At 40.7% G+C, this 10,454-nt stretch overlaps 1 long non-coding RNA gene across 1 annotated transcript; it reads right to left on the bottom strand.

The window, feature by feature from the left end:
• Positions 1–1,361: 1,361 nt before the first annotated feature.
• Positions 1,362–6,114, bottom strand: LOC123590448. Its single transcript, XR_006708762.1, has 2 exons — positions 6,040–6,114; positions 1,362–2,351 (listed from the first exon to the last, which is right to left on the bottom strand). It is a non-coding gene; the product is annotated as an uncharacterized LOC123590448 (long non-coding RNA).
• Positions 6,115–10,454: the final 4,340 nt, after the last annotated feature.

Raw genomic sequence — 10,454 nt, 5'->3', positions numbered from 1 at the left:
TGTCAGAAAGCTATGTCTCCCCTGAGATGAACTTATTAAAAGTACTACATGTGTTTGAAACTTATGAGAGGGAGTATAAACACGGGAGTGCAATTTTGCAGATGAGTTAGTGGTAAGTATTTACAAAACTAAGCAAACAAAAACGTGACAATTATTAACTCCAGGTAAATAAAAAACATTGTGCCACATGCACGGAAAAATTGTTATCAATTAACATATGTTCCAGCATTTACATAAATATATAAGGTAAGTATTTATATGTTTTTTAAAATGTTTATTTTGAGAGAGAGAGAGAGAGAAAATCCTAAGCAGCCTCTGCACTGTCAGCACAGACCTCGATGTGGGGTTCCAACTCAAGAACCATGAGATCATGGCCTGAGCCAAAATCAAGAGTCAGAAGCTTAACCAACTGAGCCACCCAGGTGCCTCAATAAGGTAAGTATTTGATGGTAATCTAACCAAACTTGGTGAGATGATACTGGTAGTTGGTTGGGTTGAGAGAGAGTGAAAGCAACCTAAATCTTCATCTTCCATAGGGGGAAGCCTATAGATGATTCGTAAAACAGAACTACCCAAAGAAGCATTAGAGGCTACTTAGTTATGGAGATTACTATGAACAACAGTAACAAGAAAGCTACAAATTGAAAATGGCTGCCACTAGAGGGTGGGAAATGCACATATGTGCTGGACAGTGATTCCAGAGCTCCATTGTTCTTCCTCTTGTGCTTAAAAGAGCTATTTGACTCACCTATGTGTATTTATAATTTTCCTGAAAACAAAAACCAAACTGAAAAGATAAAAAGCAGAATAAAACAAGCAAACGGGAGAGGGGCAGCTGCTGTTCAGTCAGAATTCTGCCCAAGTAATTTTCTTTTTTAAGGAGTCTGACATCAATCTTTTAGTGAAATCTGCCAAGATTGTGGATTTATTTTTAATGGATTTCTGTAGAGAAGAAGAACATGAAAGTGAACCTGCCACCTAGAATTCGAGTAAATTGTTTCCCAACAAAAGAGATTTATAATGAAAAAATGATTTGCTGATTTGCTATGTGAAGATCATAACGGTTATTTTGAAAATTGAGTCTTCGGAAAGCCTTATGATCCCGGAGCATCTTCAAGGAGAGAATCCTGCCATGAGATTGAGTGTTCAGCATCTGCATCTGGTATTTGGTGCTTCGGAACACCAACACCTGCATACTTATCAAGTGAAATGATTTTCTGTTCCTAAATATAAATTCATTATCTGATGATTCACAAATAGAAATGTGCTCAGTTAACAGCAACCAAGGCAGAAAAAAAATGTCATAAAACTCAAAGGTAACTTTATACGTGAGTTGTTTATATGGCTAGGAAACAAAAAAACTTAATAAATACATGTATTAGACTACAAGACTATTTGTATATATCATGCCTCCTAGGAGGCATGATATATACAAGACTACCAGGATGAAGGAGGAGACAGAAATAGTGCTAACTGCTGTGCTGGGTTTCTGGAGAGTTCCTACTTAGTTACTTGTAAATCTGCAGCTAGTTTGTATACCAACAGTATTGCCTCCACTTCATTATTTCACCAGTGCAGTAAATAATGATGTGGGTTCAGAGATTTGGAGATTAGGCTTGAACAGAACGTGGCTCAGAATTGACGGTGGGGTGGCCTTAAGCGAGTCTCTTTACTCCTCTTGCTGGCGCGCCACCGTGAGGGTCAAATGTGACCATGCACGGAAAGTGCTTAGCACGCTGCCGGGCATGTAGTAAACATCCAACAAATACTAGAAAAACTATGGGGATGGGAATAGAAGACAGGACGAACGGGATGAGGAAGGAGAAAGCAGGTGAATCGAGGGGAAATTGGTGTTCAGTATTCAAGTCCTTCCATTTCCTTTCTGGCTTGTTGTCTAAATTTTGTTTCCTCAGGTATGACTGAAATAAAGATATATTTGGATGACGTTATGTGCTTTGGCAATTAGCTTACAGTTCTCTCTAATGCAATTCACGGTGTTTTCAGCCCTGGTAAAACCAGGGTAGGTTACACCCAACAGTCATGCACTGAGTCTTGACTGGGTTGGTCATTGGCGCTGGGACCTCTGGGAGGACGGTGGGTGAGGTAGCTTCTCGGTCCTTAAGGCGTCGAGTGTACTGGAAATCGCATTATTCCAGTTCAGTTCAGTTCCATTCAATTCGGTTTATTTTAGTTCATTTCATGCTTCAGCCAGTTGTAGAATGAAACTGGATCCTAAGGTAGCAGCATAAATGATCAGAGGGCTCTGATCTTAGGTCATTATGACTTGAGAGGGGAAAAAAGGAACAAAGAAAAAAACTCTGCTAATCAGCCTGAGTGTCCTCTCTTCTTGCCTGATTGTAAAAAAAAAAAAAAAAAAAGGAAGTTATCGAGTGAATAAAGGAACCAAGATGTATCGCTCATATAATCATAAAAGGGCAATAAAATTATGTTGATGAAGGGGATCAAGAATTCTTAGAGCCAAAACCAAACCAGACCTAAACTGTTCTCTGAAAATGAATTTTCCAAGAGGGCTTCGCCCCTCCCCCCACTTGAATCCTTCATTTCTTCTGTCTATAAATATGTCCATTGTTACATAAAAGTTAGTAAAAACAATTGAATAATTAAACGAGAAAGCTAAATATCTAAATCTGTGCCTTTAATGTACCTAATCTCAAAAAAGTATTTGCTTTTGAACTGAAGAAGCAATTCTATATCTATCTATCTACCTATCATCTTTTTTTTTTTTTTTTTTTCTAGACCACCAGTAACAAACCTGTAGTCTGACAAAGTCAGAAATCTAATCCCCAAATCCTGGGAGACTGATAAGAAACCTGGCACGGAAGGGCCAAAGAGGTCATCAGACCCTTGGTTCAGTGAAAAACTCCTGCAGTTGTGGACAGAGAAGACTGGACAAGATGTGAGTCAAGGTGTCTCAAATGTGTTCATTATTAGAGTCGTGGTGCATTGAGGGGCTCAGCCAACTCCCAGTAAAACCTCCACTTCGTGAAAAATCTAATGAGTTACAGATCACTGCGGACAAACCTGTAGTCTGATAAGATCTGATATATTGATCTGCAATGAGGGGCAGGGGGTGCCTTCAGAAGCGCCCAGAATGCACAAGGGGAAGTGTCTTTTACAGACTTTGTGTTCTCACTGAAAGGTTCTGAAGAGGGCCCAGTGGAAGCCAGTGGGAATCAGTTCTAAATCCTTGGCTGTTTCTCAGCAAGTTAGCGATGATTAACTAAGAATTACGTGTGGTCGTGAGGCAAGGAACGTGTAGCAATTAGATACCCCCTGTAATAGATGAGTTATAGTGATGTAGGGCTGTGAGCGTCTTTGGTGACAAAGCAGTGTTCCCTTAAGAAGAGAGTTGTTATGGCGTTTTACGCTTGCTGCATATGGCCTTGGGAGGAACAGCATTTCCTTTTGATTACACAGCTGGCTTTATGGGTGTCCCCTCTGCCTGATTACCAGCAAGGTTCCTTGTTGCCTTTGCAATCAGAATGGACTATCACTCTTGCAGTGCTGGACAGGTTTTCCCTCTCATACGCATATGTGAGAGATATATATGTGAAAAATAGCATGTAAAATTTGGAAACGGGATCCCCATTCATTTATTCAAATATTCAAATTCTATGCTAATAGATGCCTACAGGTTTCAGGTTAGAGAAAATTTCTATTGTTAAGCTGCAGAGACCCAGTGGGTTGGAACTGAATCTGAATTACCTTAAATATGAATCTGAATTATTTTAAAATATTAGCACATTTGGGGGGGGGGAATGTTAGTCGGGAAAGGGTTGGGATAGCCTATAGAAAGGCCCAAATTAAATATTCTGTCTTCCATGGAAAGCAACTCAGCCTTTCCTGAAGCCGTAGAATGATGACAAACATTCCCCACTTATTCCGGAGAGAATTTAGATGCTGTTAGTGAAAACAACAACAACAACAAAAATCTATCCCCCCCCACAGGTATTGTCCACACAGAGAGGGCTGCATTTATGTACTGTTTCACTTCCTGACATATCAAAAGATGGCGTGGCATGCTAGAGGTGTGGTAATTATTTCCCTGTCATTAGATGGAATCTTGGTGATGGATGGAGAAACTCTATTGGCAATTTATAAGTTGTGTGACCAATACGTTTCTCTGGGAATAGATAAATGTCTTGTTTTGTCAAAATCTTATTATTCTGATTTATTTGGTTGACTTTTGTGTTGTCAGAGAAGTCCTATGATAGATTGGGATGAATTCCGTTTTATTTATTATTTATTTATATTCATGTTCAAGAATTAATGTGTTGCCTAAAAGCCACCCGGAGTGAATACGTTAGTACCTCTCCTTTTTTGTGTGTACTTTTACAATGATTTGGGGCCTTTCGGAATAGTGCCTACAGTTACTATGAGTTAATAATATGTTGCCTCAGTAAAACTGTCTTTTACGGTCGTGGGATGGATTTTCCTGAGCCTTTTCTGAAAAGCAGCAGCAGGACCACCATAGTCATCATCTTAATAATTGCAATCAAGTGGTATCACTTCAAGTACCACGGATTCAAATTAAACAGAGACAGCTCTTGCTTTCGGGAGAACTAAAATGTAAGAAGACCACCATCATACAACCGATACGTTAAGACTATAATCAAATAAATACATGAAGAGATTAAATGTGATGCTCCTTTAGGGTCAAAAGCTTACAACATTCAGCAAGAAAGAGAAATTTGGAGGCTTATAAGTTTTGGCTTCTAAAAATGTTTCCCTTTTCAGTATTTAAATTGGACTCTGTAATCTCTCCCCTACCTCCTCTTACTGTGTTTGGATTGTTTACATCTTAATGTATAGATCTGATTTCCCTTGAGCATAACGAGGCACAGAAATTATTCCCAGTCTCTTAGAATAAAGGCAAAATCAGACGTAATGCGTCTTAAGGTTAATCTCCACTTAAATTAACAACTGTATAACAATATTTATACTTATGTATGAATATATCACGTTGACACCTGCTACATATTTTATTTTATGAATTAATGTGAAATATGCATTATGGGGAATTGTTATCTACACATCCCCTCCTTAGTGTCTGAGGCTTCTGAAGAGCAGGATTCCCACCTGGATTAATTCAACCCAGGTGTCTTATCTGTGTATCCTGAATTTGAAAATCATTCGATCCAAATTAGTTGAGATCTAAACTGGATGCTGGAGTTCACACCACTTACATTCTATGGACTATTCTGATTTGTGTTGCCAAAGATTCTCTCCTTGACCAAACTCTATTTAGGCTCCCTTGAATTTCTCAACCCGGCTTCGACTTTTGGACTTCTGTGTTCCTCGTTGCATTGTCCAATTTTAGCAAGAACCCTGCTAAGTTGGTTCAGCTAGAACCCTTCATGCTCCATATCTGATAACTCTGGATATTTAACAGGGGTTCTTCATCTTCCATTGTCTGCCAGGTGATGTCTACTCACTCTGGCCAGCCTTCAGCACAAATCCTATTACATGGGTTTAGCCAGAATCCACCCTACCCCTGATATCTTCCCTTCATAAGTTTCCATCCACTGACCCCTCCCGGGTTCCTTGGCTCCTCCCTTATCCCAGTTGCCCCTGTTGTATTCGAAGTTGAGTCCAATCTTGTCCTCACTGCAAGGTGCTATTTCAGGGGTCCCTATAACCATTGTGATGTCCCCCTTGAATAAAATCTTTCTTATCATCTTTATCAGGTGTCAGCTAGGGGCTCCTAGGTGACTCAGTTGGTTGAGCATCCGACTTTGGCTCAGGTCATGATCTCACGGTTTGTGAGTTTGAGTCTCACAACCGGGGGGTTCTCCACAGTGTGGAGCCTGCTTTGGATTCTCTATCTCCCTCTCTCTCTGCCACTCCCCTGCTTGCACGCCCTCTCTCAAAATAAATAAACATTAAAAAAAAAGCCCAAGTGTCATTGAATAATAATTTTTTCTTTCACAGTGTTAAAACATATTGAAGCCTATATAAAAGGATGGTTGACCCTATCCAAGTCAGAGTTCTGTGGAAACAATCATAAGGCATATTTACCTATAAGCGAAGAGCTGTTGATTATCGGGTACAAGGGTGATCATAAAACTACAGCAATATTGGAAAGGCAAATGAGATCCAACCTCTGTAGAATTACTTACAACGTTATTCTGATAGTTGAATGATTTTGCATTTCTGATCCATCCAAAATTAACATTTTTCTCAACATAAATACATGATTACTGTAATAAATAAAATAAAAAATAAATGATAAATTATTTATTTATTTTTTATGTTTATTTATTTTTGAGAGAGACAGAGACAGAATGCGAGTGGGTTAGGGGCAGAGAGAGAGGGAGACACAGAAGCAGAAGCAGAAGCAGGCTCCAGGCTCTGAGCTGTCAGCAGAGAGCCCGAAGCGGGGCGCGAACTCACAAGCTGTGAGATCATGACCTGAGCCGAAGTCGGACGCTCAGCTGACTGAGCCACCCAGGCGCACGCCCCCTTTTTTTTAAAAAATTTTTTAATGAATAAATGATAAATTCTGTCACTTGGAGAAACATTTTCTTTCAGCCTTTTAAAACCATTACTGATTTGAAATACATACTTCTTTGTAAAATTTTAAAATCATACTGTTCTTACACATTTTTCTTTTCACTTACTATTGTCAGAAGCATTTCCCTGTATCATTAAACAATCTTCAAAGAGTGATATTTAATGACTTTTAAAAATTCCATTGTATGGAAGTGCTATCTTCCCCTCCCCCCCATTTATTTCCTCTTGTCTATTGGGTTTGTGATTCCTTTTAGGGTTTCTCTTTGAATTAAGTGTATTGCATAACCATGAAGATACGTGTGTGAGGGCATATCAAATAGCCTAAGTTAGGGGCTAAGTATAAAAAAAACCTCTAATTTTTATATAAACGTTCCAACTGGTTTAGGAAATGCTTTTAAACAAGCTGTCTTTTATGCATTTCTTCTTAAATATGCTTTGTAAAAGCTAGGAGTTGAAAAAGAATTGATACATTGTGGGTGCAGGTGTTTTCAATTTCTTGACATTATGATTTAATTTACTTGACTAACTCTAAATTCCTCTAAATCATCTCCCTATGACCTCAGGAAACCTTGGTATTAATGCTTGGGGAAGAGCTAGGCTAGAGAATTATAATGTGATGCTCCAACTTGTCCTGATGGCTCAATGCGAATCCTGCATAGTTTAGCATTGCCTTTGGGCATGGTATCTAATTCTGTGTTTACAGTGTTTGATGAAACGAAAGATGGCACAGTTTATATTGTACACGTCAGAACTTAGAGAAGAAAAGCACTTGTTAAATCTTGAAGAAAAACCGCACGCAATTAACTGACAGTGGAATTTCTGGAATCCTGGATTCACTGCCACAGTTCAACGAGCACAAGTCTATTGATCAATTGGATTACTCCTGATTGCATTGATGTCCGGAAAATCAGAAGGCGAAAAAAGGAGAGAACTGTTTTCAGTGTGAATATAAGAGTAATAAATGGCATGTGGATTCTGAAAGGCATTTGGTTTGGACAAAAATTTAGTTCTAAAAACTGTATTTTTCTCTCTGCAGGGATATATGGATATGTGTGTGTGTGTGTGTGTGTATGTGTGTGTGTGTGTGGAGAGGGAGAAAATCGATTACAATAAAAATACTCTAGCCATCTGTCATTGTAGAATGCAATAAATAAATAGCAAAATGTGAGAGTCAACTTGTGAAACATGAAGGAAACTTAGAGCCTCTCCAACCATTAGATTCTGGAAATAAGGAAACTGAGACTCTGGAAAGGAGGTGACTAGATTCCAACCACCCCATCTAGAGCAATTTCCGCCGTACTATAGAGTTAGAAGACAAGACAGACTTTGGTTATTAAATTATCACAGTACCATTTCTGGTCTACGGTCACTGCCATTTACAGAGACATGCATCTTCCTGACGACTACTGGATTTCTAAGATAGTAGTCATTTCTCTGGGAATGCTTTTTTTTTAGGTCTTTGTATTGGGAGACAGATAAAAAAGAAGTCTTATCTTCTGTCTGAAAGGCTGATGTTTTCCTATCACTACTCACTTCCTGGATGACCACAGATAGACACATGGCTTTGAACTGTGTGGAATGTGTCCAAAATGTAAATATTTAAATGCACTCCCAGGGCGCCTGGGTGGCTCAGTGGGTTGAGCGTCTCACTTCGGCTCAGGTCATGATCTCACAGTTCGTGAGTTCGAGCCCCGTGTCAGGCTCTGTGCTGACAGCTCGGAGCCTGGAGCCTGCTTCGCATTCTGTGTGTGTGTGTCTCTCTCTCTGCTCCTTCCCTGCTCACATGCTGTCTGTCTCTCAAAAATAAAGAAAGATTAAAAAAATAAAATAAAATAAATGCGCTCCTTACACGTCTAGCTGGTGTATCAAAGGGACTGCTTGACGTTCCATTCAGCTGTCTAATAAAATAACCCAGTGTGACAAGTCCCAGACTGAAATCTTGGTCCCCCAACACACAAATCTGTTTCCTCTCCACATTCCCCATTTTAGTAAGGGCAACTCCATTTTTCTAATTGTTCTGATCCCTAAATTGGAGTCATCTTTGACTCTTGTCCTAACCTTCTGGTCCAGTTTCCTTTCTAACCACTCTCATTGCTATCCCTGTGTCCCAGCCGTTAGCATCTAGTACTATGTTGCAAAAGCCTCCACGTGGCTCTGGAGCTCTCCTCTGGCTCCCCCATGGCCCATTCTCCACATGAGGGCCAAATCACCTTGCTAAACTCATAATTAGAGCAAGACACTGCCTGTTTGAACTCCTGCAAGGCTTCCCATCTTTTTTTTTTTTTTTTTTAAGCGTTTTTATTTATTTGGGGTGGGGAGCAGAGAGAAAGGGAGAGAGAGAAAGCCAAGTAGGCTCCACGCTCAGCACAGAGCCCAGTGCAGGGCTCAATCCCACGACGCTGGGATCATGACCTGAGTCAAAACCAAGAGTCAGATGTTCAACCGACTGAGCCTTCCAGGCACCCCAAGGCTTCCCGTGTTAATCAGAGTAAAATCTGAACTCTTTACCACAGATCATAATGCCTTCTTCTTGCTCACTCTTCCTCCTGTTCACTTTAACTGAGCTACACTGGCCTCTCGGGTGGTCGTAGGATACCCCGCACATGTGGCCGCCACACCGTATGGGTCTTTGCTGTTCCTTTAGCCTGGAACGCTCTTCCTTCAGATACGCATATGGCTCACTTCTTCACTTCATTCCGGCTTCTTGCTAAGATCTCCTGCTCAAAGAGGTTTCTCTGTCACCTTGCCGAAAAGAGCACGTTCCATCACTCTTTATCCATTCCCTTCTTTATCTGTCTTCTTAGAGCTTTCCATCGCTGGAAAAACATTTTATATTTATGTGTCGATGTTTTCCTCCAGGTTACATTAGAATGTAAAGCGCCCCGAAAACAGAGACCTTTTCTGTTTTGTTCTCTGTTGCATCTGCAGTACCTTCGATAGTTATTATTTACTTGCTGAATGATAAAATGTTGATTTTTCATGTGCCAACACCGGAGCAAGGACTGAATTCTAGCAAGAGTTAGGAACCCAAACAAGCACCTTCGCTGGCCTTGACTAGGAGGTCTTAACTGGTTCTAGTCTTTCTCTGCCTCTCCGTGACCACAGTGATCAGCTCTCACAGTTGAACTAAGCAAGAGCAGCATTGGTTTGGTGGCTTGTGATCTCTCTTCTAGTTGCACTATGTCTTTGATTCTTCTATCTATTGTTAAGAGTCTTTAATTAGGGTCCAGTTAAAGTTAGGAACACAAGAGTGGCCTTGAGAAAAATCCCAGTCATACCTGGTTATACCCACGGGCAGACTTCAGGGGCAGGCTAATTTGCAGGTGGCATCTATCTACGTGCAGAGAGATGTTTTATTAAGGTTATGAGATAGTAAGAAGGAGGTATATGGGTCTCTGCTCCCAGTGCCTGGCATAGAGCTCCTGACATCCTTGCGACTCCTACATCATAAGAGCACGAGGAACATCTTTTGTTCTGCTATCTGGTCTGTGACCCCGGTTCCTGACACAGAGCTCCTGAATCCCTTGGAATTTCCTGGGTGGTAGCAGTGTCTTTTGCTCTAACGAGGTGACTCTCGGTGGGCTCCTGGATGGGGGATGCTCACTAGAAAGACCAAACCGTGATCAACCCTGCCCCCCTTCTCCGGAGAGCGGAGGGCTAGACATGAGTTAATAATTGATCATGTTTATGTGAGGAAGTCTCCATAAATCCCAATAATACAGGCTTTAGAGAGCTCCCAGGTTGGTGAACACAGGAGGACGGTGCACCCAGCTCAACAAGGACGGACACTCTTACACTTGGGAACCTTCCAGACCTCACTCTATGTATCTCTAAATCTGGCTGTTCATCTTTGTCATATCCTTTACTAAGCTGGTAAAGGTGTTTCCCCGAGTTCTCTGAGCTGTTCACATAGTCAAATC

Source organism: Leopardus geoffroyi, chromosome B4 (genome assembly GCF_018350155.1).
Source record: "Leopardus geoffroyi isolate Oge1 chromosome B4, O.geoffroyi_Oge1_pat1.0, whole genome shotgun sequence".
In the NCBI taxonomy this organism is placed as follows: domain Eukaryota; kingdom Metazoa; phylum Chordata; class Mammalia; order Carnivora; family Felidae; genus Leopardus; species Leopardus geoffroyi.
This window is presented reverse-complemented; position numbering and strand designations above follow the sequence as displayed.